Source organism: Netta rufina (genome assembly GCF_964035555.1).
Source record: "Netta rufina genome assembly, chromosome: 2".
In the NCBI taxonomy this organism is placed as follows: domain Eukaryota; kingdom Metazoa; phylum Chordata; class Aves; order Anseriformes; family Anatidae; genus Netta; species Netta rufina.
The window spans coordinates 54686333-54699513 of NC_140124.1; positions in this window are offsets into that span (position 1 = coordinate 54686333).

Sequence of the window (13181 nt, forward strand, 5' to 3'; positions counted from 1 at the left end):
GATAAAAGCCAGTTCCAGATGACTTCAAAAGGGACACATCACTGGCCAGAGCGAAGCAAAAGAGCGATGCTAGTTGTGCCTCTATGAGAGCGCATTTAAGAAAGGAAAAAAATGCTGTGCCATAGCAGCTGGGAGAGATGAGAAAATGGGAGAAAAACAACCCTGCAGACACCAAGGTCAGAAGGGGAGTAGGTGCTCCAGGCATGCAGCAGCAGTTCCCCTGCAGCCTGTGGAGAGGCCCCTGGTGGAGCAGGTGGATGTGGCCTAAAGGAGCTGCAGCCCATGGTGAGCCTGTACAGGAGCAGACTCTGGACCACAACTGCAGCCCATGGAGAGGAGCCTATGGTGGCGTAGGTGCTCTGGAGGGAGCTGCCACCAGTGGGGCATGCATACTGGAGCAGTCCATTCCTGAAAGGCTGCACCCTGTGGTGTGGAGCCATACTGGAACAATTCTTGTAGAACTGCAGTCTGTGGAAAGCCTATGTAGGATCATTTTGGGAAGGACTGCATCCCATGGGTGGGACCCTGTGCTGGAGGAGGGGAAGAGAGTGATGAGGAAGGAGCAGCAGAGATGAAGCATTTTTGACTGACTGCAGCCCCCATCCCCATTCCCCTGTGCCACTCAGGGGGAGGTAGTAGAAGTGGATAGATGAGAGGAAAAGTGTTTTCTGTTTGCTTTTAGTTCTTGCTGCTCTAATGTGTTATCGCTAGGAAATAAATTGCATGAAATCTCCCTTCTGGTGAGTTTGTGCTTCCATGACAGTAATTGGTGAGTGATCTCCTTGTCCTTACCTCAACTGATGAGCCTTTTTTCATCATATTTTCTCCCCCTGTTCTTTTGAGAAAGGGGAGTGAGAGAGCAGCATGGTGGAGCTTAGCTGTCTTTCAGTGTGAAACCACCACAAAGATACATTCAACAAAGGAACCACTAAATGCCAGAATCTGGCTGTACAGAAGTGGGGTTTCAGAGAGGTAGTTGCTTTTGAGAGGTAAAGGTCCAGGAATTAAGATCTGATTTAAAAAAAAAAAAAAAAAAAAAAAAAAAGATATATAAAAAGTTATATATAAAAGATCTGAAATCTGAAATTTGCTCCGGAAATGGAAGTGGAAAGAATTGGTTATTTACTGTCAAAAAACAAAAACAAAAACAAAAACAAACAAAGGGGATATTAAAACATGTCAAGAAAATAAGGGATAGTTTAGTAAGGTGATGTAGAGCCTGAGACAGATACGGAAGTGAGAGAGAGGGGCTTCTTTGAAGCTCTTTGTATTTAATTTAGGAAATATCAACAGGTTGAATTACAGATATGCATTGTTTCTAACATCTCTGTTGTCTTTGCTTTACTCTGGAATTTCTGTCTTCAAGACGCTGTGGAAAGATGCCCAAATTAATTATACACTTAATGCCTGAACTAGTTGATTGTCAGGTATTCTAAGCATATATGCAGAGCCATTTCACAAGAATAGCCTAAATCCCTGTGCTATTAGAACTTACTGTCCTACTCCTGTGCCAAAAATAAAATGATAGCAGGAAAGATGACATTCAGAAGGTCAAAAGTATTGCTTATCACAAACTAACAAGATCAACAAAATAAATCCAAATGCTATAGAAACAATTTCCCGATACCAGTTTAGGGCTGCTTTTCGTGTTTTCATTGGACAATAGCTATTCCCTGTAGCCTGAAATTTTAGCGTGGCCAGAAACCATGACACTACTCACCTCATGGCACCAGGAATAAAGCAGCTGGTGTCCAGTTTCATACCTACGTCCTCTGTATTACTTTACACAACTAGATACTTTCTCTTTTTCTCTCCCTTACACAATTTTCCCATGTAAATTTAAAAACTATGTGCCCGATCCAACAGTGTGATATATAGCTTTGCTGAATGCTGCATCGGTTTAAAACAAAATAGCTATACAAATAATGACTAAAGGTTAATCACAACAAAGAGAAGCATCTAAAGAAGTTGACTTCCAGGTTATTCTTCCTCTTCACATCACCCCATGAGACTGCTCCTTGTACACTGGTTGTTCGGCAGACTCAACTCATTCTACAACCTATGCACTGGGGTAGAACTGCTGGCTTATATTGTCATCTCCTCCATTGATTTTATCTCTTGCTTCTGTTCACAGTTCAGTTGAAATCAGTGGGTGTGGAAGACTGAGTAGTGTTGCTACCAGGAGAGAATCACACATGCTTGCACAAGGTACATGTGCAAAACTATTTTATTCCACTGATTTATTAGCAAAATCAAGATGCCAGGCATATTGCTTACTTTTCACTCCCAAAAGGAAGCCTTCATCTGTTGACAGGTTAAAGGCGACTTCTCTTCATGCTACTTATTACAGATGCATATTTGTAATAAAATCTTTTTTCTTCCTGCAAATATGTCACAAGCAAAGTTAAAAAAAAACACAGGTTTTAGCATGTGGTTTCTGGTGTTTTGGTGTTTTCTACGTATTTTATTAACATTTCTGTTAAAAAACATCCAATTAGATGCTTAAAGAGGTCTTATATACTCTATGAAAGTCCACAAGGAGAAAAAAATCCAGGAACTTTTTCAGAGACTTAAGATACTTCATCCTATTTATTTGAAAGTTTAATTTTGATTTGCCTATTCTACCTGTTCTTCACTGCCAATGGATTTTGGGTGCAATCAGAATATATTGCACCCAAACATATTTATTTTTAATAATTTATTTTTATAATAAATAGAATTTATATTTAATACACCTCACGTGGATATGTATGCATTCCTGCAGAAGTTTTTTTGCAACTTGGTGCTAGCATGTCTTGAACTACCATAAGGATTGAATCTCATTTTATTGAACTCTTCTACTGTAGTATACAAAGCACCTGCTTATAGATTAACAGAGAAAAGAGAAAAGGGGAAAATGACAACATACTACAGACATTTCCCTGATTTAGGCAACTATAACTCTGATTTAAGGATGATATTCACAAAACAAGATGCTTGTTATTTGGAAGGGGTTTAGTTTTTTGTATATGAATGTCTCTACCAACATGCAGTAAAGAAGGCTGGTTATCTGTAGATGATCTAGAAGATCACATAATAATTGTATTTAGACATACGAAAGCAATAAAATGTTAGCAATGAAAATGGTTTCCTCAATAAGGCAAATTCTTCATAAGGGCTCTTGATTACCGTGTATGTGGTGTAAAGTGAAAGTGTCATTCTGAGTGTGCATCAGGAGGGGGAGACAGGGAAGGGGAGACAGCGGGGGAAGAAATTAGCTGATCTTTAAGGTCCCTTCCAACCCAAACTATTCTATGTTTCTAGGATTCTAGGATTCTAGGTTTGTGTACTTATTATACAGTGTACAATAATGAACTCAACAGTGTGCATTTACTGTGCATTACACAAACGACCATAGGATTTCCATCTTTTGCTTTTCTTTGGTTTTATATGCACAGAATAAAATGCTGGATGAACCCTCATATACAAATCTGTAATAAATGTAATGTCATGGCACGATGTTATCTAACCGAGACCCACAGCAAACTGTTTAGTGCCCATGCACAAAGTGTGCCGGCCACTCTGGAGTGTGGAAGGGTTAATTCCAGGAAATTTGGGAGTGAGCTGAAGTATGAAATTGATTGAAGGGAGCACAGTAGATATGTGTTCCAGTGAACATACAGTACTGCTTGTTTCCTTGCCTGTGAACTCTGCCTGGAGTATTTTTTTATAAGCTAAGACAGTATTACCCATCTATTGGCCATAATTTGCAAGCTGGTTCTTCAGGGTTGCCATTTCAGAGCATGCAGTCAGAGAGAGATTCTTCCAAAAGTGTGCTTAGTGCAGGAGCCACACATGATTATTGAAAACTAGCCACTAGAAATGTCTTTCTCCAATAGACTATGATAAAAGCTACAATGGGCCAAAAAACTAGTTTCTCTTAAGTTTAGAACTAAGTGTTAGACATCTATTAAGTTACGTGATTAGTCATTACTACTCATTGTCTTCTTTCTTTGTGATGGAATATAAAAATTGGTAGTTGCTCTCATTTTAAATAAGAAAATCTCTTTGAATAAAGTTGTCAGTTAAAAGGCCAAGTTCTTACCAAGGAGTAATCTGAAATAAGTACTCTGCAGAGAAACAAAAGCATTACACTTTTCAATTTCTGAAGTGTTTGCAGCATCTATTATAAATTATATCTTACCAATATTAAGGAAGTTAGCCTTTACATTTTTAGAGTCTTTCTGAAATATTTCAGAATAACTTTCAAAGGAAAAGTGGATCATGCTGCCTTTTAGAATTAGCTTCCTGTATTTAGTGCATGCTGTTACCATTGAAATCTCCACACCTACCACATGCTGCCACTAGTTCTTAGTGCTTTCTCTTGAAGTGCAGCATTCACTAACAATGTGTCCAGCAGATTGAAGGCTCTCTGGAGATGGAAAGCATATTTTAAAACCATCATGACAGAATAGTGTGATCAGCAGGAGACAGAGCTAAGACAGATACTGAACTTCAGGCTGAGAATGCAAAGATGTCCTTCTCTATCTCCGAGTGACCAGGATTGTCACGGTGTCAACTACTTCAAAACAAAATATGTTTCTGTAGAGCATTTAAGTGGATCTCAATTGTGGCTATGTCTGTTAGAAAGGCAATTTGTTTACAGCCCTTCAAGGAAGATTAAAGTATTTGCTGCTAACATGATTAGGCAGCATAACTGAAAACCAGGCAGTAGGGATCTGCTTATAAAGGAAGTGCTGCAAACTTTCAAAAGCTGTTCTGCAACCATCTAAGAGTCTCTTTAGTAAGTCTGATTCTTATGAAGTATTTAATAAACTATTTTGTCCATTTTTGAGAAGAGATGTGTCCATTAGAGAATAATAGTAAAGAACCTTTAGCTGAGGAACTCTCTCCACAACATCCCCCAAACTGATTTGATGTCCTTCATTTTGCATGGTAAGTTTAATTCATTTATTCTATTTTGAAAAATAAATAGTCACGAGGAAAGAGGACACTGATGCAGTAATGGTAGTAAGAAGTCAAGGTCTCAAATATTACATACTTTTTCTTTTCTTTTCTTTTCTTTTCTTTTCTTTTCTTTTCTTTTCTTTTCTTTTCTTTTCTTTTCTTTTCTTTTCTTTTCTTTTCTTTTCTTTTCCTTTCTTTTTTCTTTTCTTTTCTTTTCTTTTCTTTTCTTTTCTTTTCTTTTCTTTTCTTTTCTTTTCTTTTCTTTTCTTTTCTTTTCTTTTCTTTTCTTTTCTTTTCTTTTCTTTTCTTTTCTTTTCTTTTTTCTTTTCTTTTCTTTTCTTTTCTTTTCTTTTCTTTTCTTTTCTTTTCTTTTCTTTTCTTTTCTTTTCTTTTCTTTTCTTTTCTTTTCTTTTCTTTTCTTTTCTTTTCTTTTCTTTTCTTTTCTTTTCTTTTCTTTTCTTTTCTCTGTTTTCCTCCTCTTTTCCTAACGTACTGCCCACCTTTGTCTATAAGTTTAGAAGCTATGAGAATCGTGCTTTTGTAAAACAAATAACAATAAATTGGTGCCAGTTATTGCATCAGACTGTGGAAGGTCTTTTCTTGCTTTTTACATCTGTATGCTTGTTTATGAGTGTGTATGTTTGTGTGCATTTTTATGTATACTATTTCATAGTAATTCAGAGATGAACATGTCAGGTAAATATCAGGACATCAAACAGGTATTTGATGAGTGATCCAAAAAAAAATTTGACAACAATGTATCGGTCTTACAAGTGAAGAAGCTCATTCTGTCAAATCCAAACAATTGGCAATATTTTTCTTCATGTGTTTGTTGCTAACTTATGGGAAGAACTGCCTCCACAGAACTGCTGCACTGATGGATTGACACACCGCAATAACTATAGTTTGGCAGAGTAGGGAAACAGGAGAGAAAATTTCAAAAACAAACAAATAGATCATAAGGTCAGACAAGGAGAAGCAGAATCATATGAAATGAATCTCCTGTGCTCCATGCAAACTAGGGAGCACAAGGTATGTTCCAGTCTGCCACCATTAGAAACCTCAAAAGTCTGTATTTAAACAGTATTTGGTAGCACCTCAGTGCATTTGAATTTCCAAGCCAAGTCACATCCACAATGCAAAAGCATCAGGGTCAAGTCAAAATCATAATTTCCACATAGGTAAAAAGATCAAGCATGCCTAAATCACCTTAGGAATGAAAGACTTCATAAACACTTCATTCATCCTTTCTGCCTTTCCTCATCCTGTCTATGAATGTCTTGTATGCTTTTACCCATTTCCCTTCCCGTTCATCAATGTTCAAGTTCACATTCATGATAGAGTGAATTTAGCCTAAAAGTGACATTTCATTTTGTTAGCACTGTAGAATCTTTTTTCTAAAATGTGAATCTTTCCACTCATTCAAGGAACTCCACCTTTTAACACTTCCTTTAGGCTTGTCCCTCATTGCAGGCTTATCTGATACATGCCAGCCTTGTAGAAACATCACAGCTATGATAGATAAGGCAACTTTGAAGCTGTGAACTGTTAGGCACAGATTATCTACAGGACAAGCAATACATCTGTTGCAATACTGATGTGAAGAGAGCTCTCAGTGATTGTGGGGGGATTGTTTAACCTCTTGAATCATTCAAGTTATAAAATAGAATTTAAATTGTTTCCTTTGTTTCTTAGTTCATGCAAATGCATAATCACATGTTGAAATATTTGTCTCTATAGTACAGATTATAAAACCAGTGCATATACTGTTTTGCATTTAATTAAAACATTAAAAAATCAGCAACTGCAAATGCAGAAATTCTCATACTGATATAGTTTGGAATTTGGCATTATAAATTTGGCAGTGTGTTACAGATTTTAGCATATAAAGACACACAGATTTGTGTGGGATGAAAAGCTTTTGTTACCTTTTTAGGCAGTCCCTGAAGTTCCTGTTCCCTACAAGGAAAATTGACCATATCACAACTGTATGTTCATGCAGTCTTCACACGCATTAGATTAGAGCTCTATGGGCTCTGAAAGCTGACCAAATTCCCTATTACAGCAGAAATAACTGATAATGAAATTGAAATGGTTTTTTTTTTTCTAACTTAGAAGAGAGTTTGACCTGATTTCAATATCCGAAATGGATGCAGAAAGAAAAATTAGACAATGATGTACAGAGAACATAGACCTATGTAAGACAACAAAATTGTTGATTTCTATATGATTATGATCTGTTTTATAGTATAACAATTTGTACGCAACATATACTTTGTATGAAGAACATATAATTGTGTATTTGAATCACCCATACTTTGATTCTGATGCTGTTCAAAAAAACATGCTAAACCAAAATCATTAACACAATGAGAGTTTAAAAAAGAGGGAGATGTTATTAACAGATCAATTATTCTCTGTATCTGTAAAAATCAGGTTATGTTTGTTTTGTTTTGTTTTGTTTCCAACTCTTTTAAATATTTACAGTTCAGCGGCTTTGGATTATATATATTCTTCTTTAGGTAATGTATAGCATGATCATGAAGGTAGAGAAAGGCACTCTTAGGGCAGAATGTCTAAAAGCTCATGATTGCACCTATCCTCTCCATTTTACCTCAGTGAAATATAGCATGGGTAGGTCTTGTAATAAGAGAATTCCTATTTGAGATTTATACTACATAATATTTAATTAATCAGCACACTTTTGGTTGCTATAGTAACTATAATCCCCTGCACACAATGTTTAAATAAACTGTCTCAAATGATACACATTATATTCATTCTAGACACTGATAGATAATCCCCTCAATCTTGTCCCTGTCCTTGTGTTTGGAAGAATTTTCTTTTAATTCCTTAAAGGAAAACAAGTTGCCCAGGGCCATATCCAGCTAGCTACGGAGCATCTCCAAGGGCGGAGACTCCAAATCCTCTCTGGGCAACCTATTTAGTGCCTTGTCACCCTCACAGCAAAGTAATCCCTGATATTTAGAAGGAACCTCTTGTGTTCTAGTTCATGCCCATTGCCTTTTGTTCTGTCCCTGGGCACCACTGAAAATAGCCTGGCTCTGTTTTCTTTGCACCTTACCTTCAATCCCTAAACATTGATAAGATCCTCCCTAAGCCTCTTCTTCTCCAAGTGGAACTGTCCCAGCTCTCCCAGCCTCTCTTCATAGGAGAGATGCTCCAGTCCCTTCATCATCTTCATGACTCTCCATTGGTTTCTTTCCAACATGTCCAGATCTCTTGTACTGGGAGACAAGAACTGAACACAGTACTCCAGGTGTGGCCTCACCAGTGCTGAGAAGAGCAGCAGGATCACATCTCTTCACCTGCTGGTGATACATTGCCTAATGGAGCCACTGAAATACTGAGTTACTGTAAGTCAGTAGAACGTTGCTGGGACCGGGCTTCAGCAGAAACATGAATTAACTGACATTCAGGAATGTGAGTTAATTAACATGTAGTTTATTGACATGTTTGTCTTGCAAATAAAACACAGGATAGATGTTGGATGTTTGCAGTTGAACACTCAGCATGTATGAGGCCCAGCAACTATAGAAATTAAGTGATGTTTGAAATGAGGTGGAAGACTCACAGTTCAGAGTTGTTCAAGTGAAGCCATGTACTGAACTTTGGCCCCACCCCTCCACCTCTTTTCTTGACAAACAAAGCAACAAGCCTTGTTGACAGTCAGTTAGCACACAATAAATGACATAGTCCCACCTCACCAGAAGTATAAATCTGACATTTAGAAACCTCCAGTTTGAGGATAAGAACTTCAATTAGGGTTCCAATCATAGCTGCTGTCCATCATCTATCAGCAGTTATGGTCACCCAGAGAGGTCCCAGATGACTGGAGACTTGTTAATGTGATGGCCATCTATAAGAAGGGTAATAAGGAGGACCTGGGGAGCTACGGGCCAGTCATCCTGACCTCAGTGCCAGGAAAGGTGATGGAAGAGGTCATCTTGAATGCAATCACACCAGATGTGCAGAACAGCCTGGGAATCAGGTCCAGCCAGCGTGTGTTCATGAAAGTCCTGCCTCACCAACCTCATCTGCTTCTATGACCAGGTATCCTGCCAGGTGGATGAGGGAAAGGCTGTTGATGCAGTCTACCTAGGCTTCAGCAAGGTTTTTGACACAGTCTCCCACAGCATTCTCCTGGAGAAGCTAGCAGCCCATGGCTTGGACAATTACACATTTTGCTGGGTTAAAAACTGGCTGGATGACCGGGTCCAGAGACTGATGGTGAACAGAGTGAAATCCAGCTGGCGACCAGTCACAAGTGGAATTCCCCAGGGGTCGGTGTTGGGGCCATCCTCTTTCATATCTTTATTGATGATTTGGATGAGGGAATTAAGTGCACCCTCAGTAAGTTTGCAGATGACACCAAGTTGAGGGGAAGCGTCAATCTGCCGGAGGGTAGGAAGGTCCTGCAGAGGGATCTGGACATGTGATCAATGGGAAGAGGCTGGTAGGATGAGGCTAATTGCCAGTTCCTGCACTTTGGCCACAACAACCCCATGCAATGCTACAGGCTTGGGGCAGAGTGGCTGGAAAGCTGTGCAGAGGAAAAGGATATGAGAGTGTTGGTTGACGCTTGCCTGAACATGAGCCAGCAGTGTGCCCAGGTGGCCAAAAAGACTGACAGCATCCTGGCTTGTATCAGGAATAGTGTAGTCAGCAGGATCAGGGGGGTGATCATCCCCTTGTACTCTGCTCTGGTGAGGCCACACCTCAAGTACTGTGTTCAGCTTTGGGCCCCTCATTACAAGAAAGACATCGAGGCCCTGGAGCATATCCAGAGAAAGACTACAAGGCTTGTGAAGGGCCTGGATCACAAGTCCTGTGAGGAGCACCTGAGGAAACTGGGGTTGTTTAGTCTGGAGAAGAGGAGGCTCAGGGGAGACTTTACTGCTCTCTACAACTACCTGAAAGGAAGTTGTGGGGAGCTGGGGGTCAGCCTCTTCTTACAGATGACTAGCAATAAGACTAGAGGGAATGGCCTCAAGTTGCACCAGGGGATGTTTAGGTTTGAAATTAGGAGACATTTCTTCTCAGAAAGAACAGTTAGGCATTGGAACGGGTTGCCAAGGGAGGTGGTAGAGTCACTCTGGGGGTGTTTTAGGAAATGTAGGATGTGGTGCTTAGGGACATGGTTTAGTGGGTGATATTGGTGATACGGGGATTGTTGGACCAGATTGTCTTGGAGGTCTTTTCCAACTTTAACGATTCTATGAAATTAAATTAATATATCTTTCCTTTTGTATGTTCTTGTTTTAGCTTTATCAGGTCATATCGAGAGCAAAAAAGGAAACCATAAAAGACATTGAAGATTCTCTGGATTTTCTTTCCCACATGGAAATGAATACTTTTTCAATGCAAAAGTTTTATTGTTAAGACTTTTGGATGAAAAATCTAGTTTCTCTTGGAAACTTCTTGAAAAAAAAAAAAAAAAAACCTACAACGAACAAACATTAAAAAAATCCTCAACATATCAAACCAAACAAACCAAATCTTGCTACAGCAGAAAGGTAGGTAGAAAGCAGTCACTATAGTATGTTGGTATGTTGGGTTTTGGTTTACCCCCCTACTTTTGGGAAGTTTTAGGAAATTCTCTACAAAGAAAGGCTGAGAGATCTGGGACTGTTCAGGCTAATGAAGAGAAGGTTCTGGGGTGAACTCACTGTGGCCTTTCAGTACTTAAAGGGGACTTAAAAAAAGATGGAGGACTCTTTGCTCAATGAGATAATGATAGGGCAAGGGAGAATGGTTTTAAACTAAAAGAGTGGAGATTTAGATTAAAGATTAGGAGGAAATTCTTCACTCAGAGGCACTGGAACTTGTTGCCCAGAGAGGCTGTGGATGCCCCATCCCTGGAGGTGTTCAAGGCCAGTTTGGATGGGGCCCTGAGCAGCCTGATCTAGTGTGTGGCATCTCTGCCCATGGCAAGGGGGTTGGAACTGGGTGATCTCTGAGGTCCCTTTCAACCCAAGCCATTCTATAATTCTTTGAAAAGAAGAAGAAATTTTCACAGAAATTTTTAGGGTCCTTCTTTCTTTGACAATGTAGTAAATACACAGTTTCTGAAATTCAGAAAGCATTCTTGTGTTTGCCATCCCTGGCAACCATCCCAGGTTGGTGCACATATTACAGTTGTAACACACTACAGTAGTACTGTAATGTTGTATGATGTTTATTATGGATGAATATCAATTATGCTAGAGACTTCATTCAGGTAAATTCAGATTCATTGCTTCAAACTTTTCTGATCCAGAAGCCAGGCTGATAATGCATTGACTTCATTAGATTTACAGCATGTCCTGGGTTTAAGTATCTCATGAATTTTTGTTAATGCATTTCCCACAGTGTATGCAGAGACATGCAGCTTAAACGATTTTGACTCTACATAGTTCAGTACAGAGTTCAGGGGATATATGCAAACTTTCCTCTGAGAAATACAAAAAGCACCTGTTGAGCTTCAGCATGAAATGTGTTGCCCTCCCAAAAGGCAGAAGTATAATTTTAATGAGATCTTAGTCCAAATAGAACATGACACAAAATAATTTTCAACTGCAATTATTCAAAATTGGAAGATTGTAAAAGGATGAAAATAAATTTACTCTTTAGAGCTACCAATCAGGCCAGTTTTGAGGTTAACTCTCCCGGGAAATTTGAGAAGTGATTCAGCTTCAGAAAGCATTCATACCTGCCTTTCTTTGAACTAAGTACTTTCTAAGTGGTACAGGAGTGTTACTCTCCACTGGGGAGTATGCTAAGATAGTCTAATTAATTTCTCTAGTAACCTAAACTAGATCTGGGTCCTTAGAGACTCAAGGAAATTAAAGTCAATGTAATTTCTCTTTTTTTTCTCTGCCTTTTTTGTTTTGTAGGAATTATTTAAATTATGAGAAACTATTTTAGGTCATTGACAGAAAGCTAAATTTGGTCTTCACAGTTAAAAGTCCTTTTGTTAATCCCTGCTACAAGGCATGTTTTAAGCTTGTCTCAATTATAAAAAAAAAAAAAAAAAAAAAAAGGAACTTCTAATTGCTAATTTATGCAAATGTACTGTAGTCTGATTTTGGTACAGATTTTGCTATTTTTATGGGTAATTAAAGCTAACAGTTTGATAAATTTGTGAAAGAAAATGTGTTAAACCTTTTAACCTTGCAGTTGTCCTTTTTTTTTTTTTTTTTTCAAGGGTAAAAATTAAACATAAAGAAATGTGAAATTTGCTTTCATCTGCAATAGAGCATTTTTGCTTAGAAGCAGTCAGGTGCTGTTTAATTGCTTGTATGATTCACCAATATGTATGAAATTCAGAAAAACAAAATTTATATTAAGTCACTATGACTTTTTTTTGTAGCTGAAAAGCTAGCATGCTTATGATTAAAGGCTAGATCATACTTGGCTCAAAGAAAATATGAGAAGAATTGTATAAAGAGCAAGATTTACCTCAAAAACAAACAAACAAAAAACATGAACAACTGGCATTAGGGTTAGTTACACTTGAGCAAACCAGATTCTAGACTAAAGTGTAAGAGTCCCATTACAAATCAGGAACATTCTCAAATCATCAGAGAAGTCAGACAATATTTATGAAGATATAACCTTTTCTACTCTGAAGCACCTTTGTTATTTTTTTCCTCCATTATATGATAAAAATGCTTCTTAGTTCTTTGTCATTGAGTTCATTTAACCATCACTACATAAGACTACCCTGTGCCAAATTTTGGGTAGGGTAGGGACAGTTGTTGAATCATGTTCTAATTCTCTATGATACTTACTAGATTTTTCTTTTTCCTTTAAAGTACAAATAAGAGCAGTACATATTTAGTTTTCAGTTTAAGTTAGATATATTGGAAATTCTGTCATTTGAAAGAATGGATAAATTCTTTACACAAATCCAATCGCATCCATTTCAACCTAGTTGCCCATGCTAGAAACCAGCACAGTAGAGTTTCAGATGCACAGCTGAAAGAAAACCGAAACTTGCATTCTCTGTTCAGGGAAATGTGACCCAAACTCAGCAGCTCCCAGGTACAAGTATGGTGTTTAGGATCCTTGCTCTCATCCAAATCTCACCATTGCTCTTCATTCTTCACCAACATCCAAATCCCTCCTTTCTTTCAATGGTGCAGACTTTCCCTTCATCTCCAGCACAGCAGCTGACAGCAGCAGCTCAGTCCTACCCCAGCCACACTCAGTGTAGTCACTCCCTTTTTTTC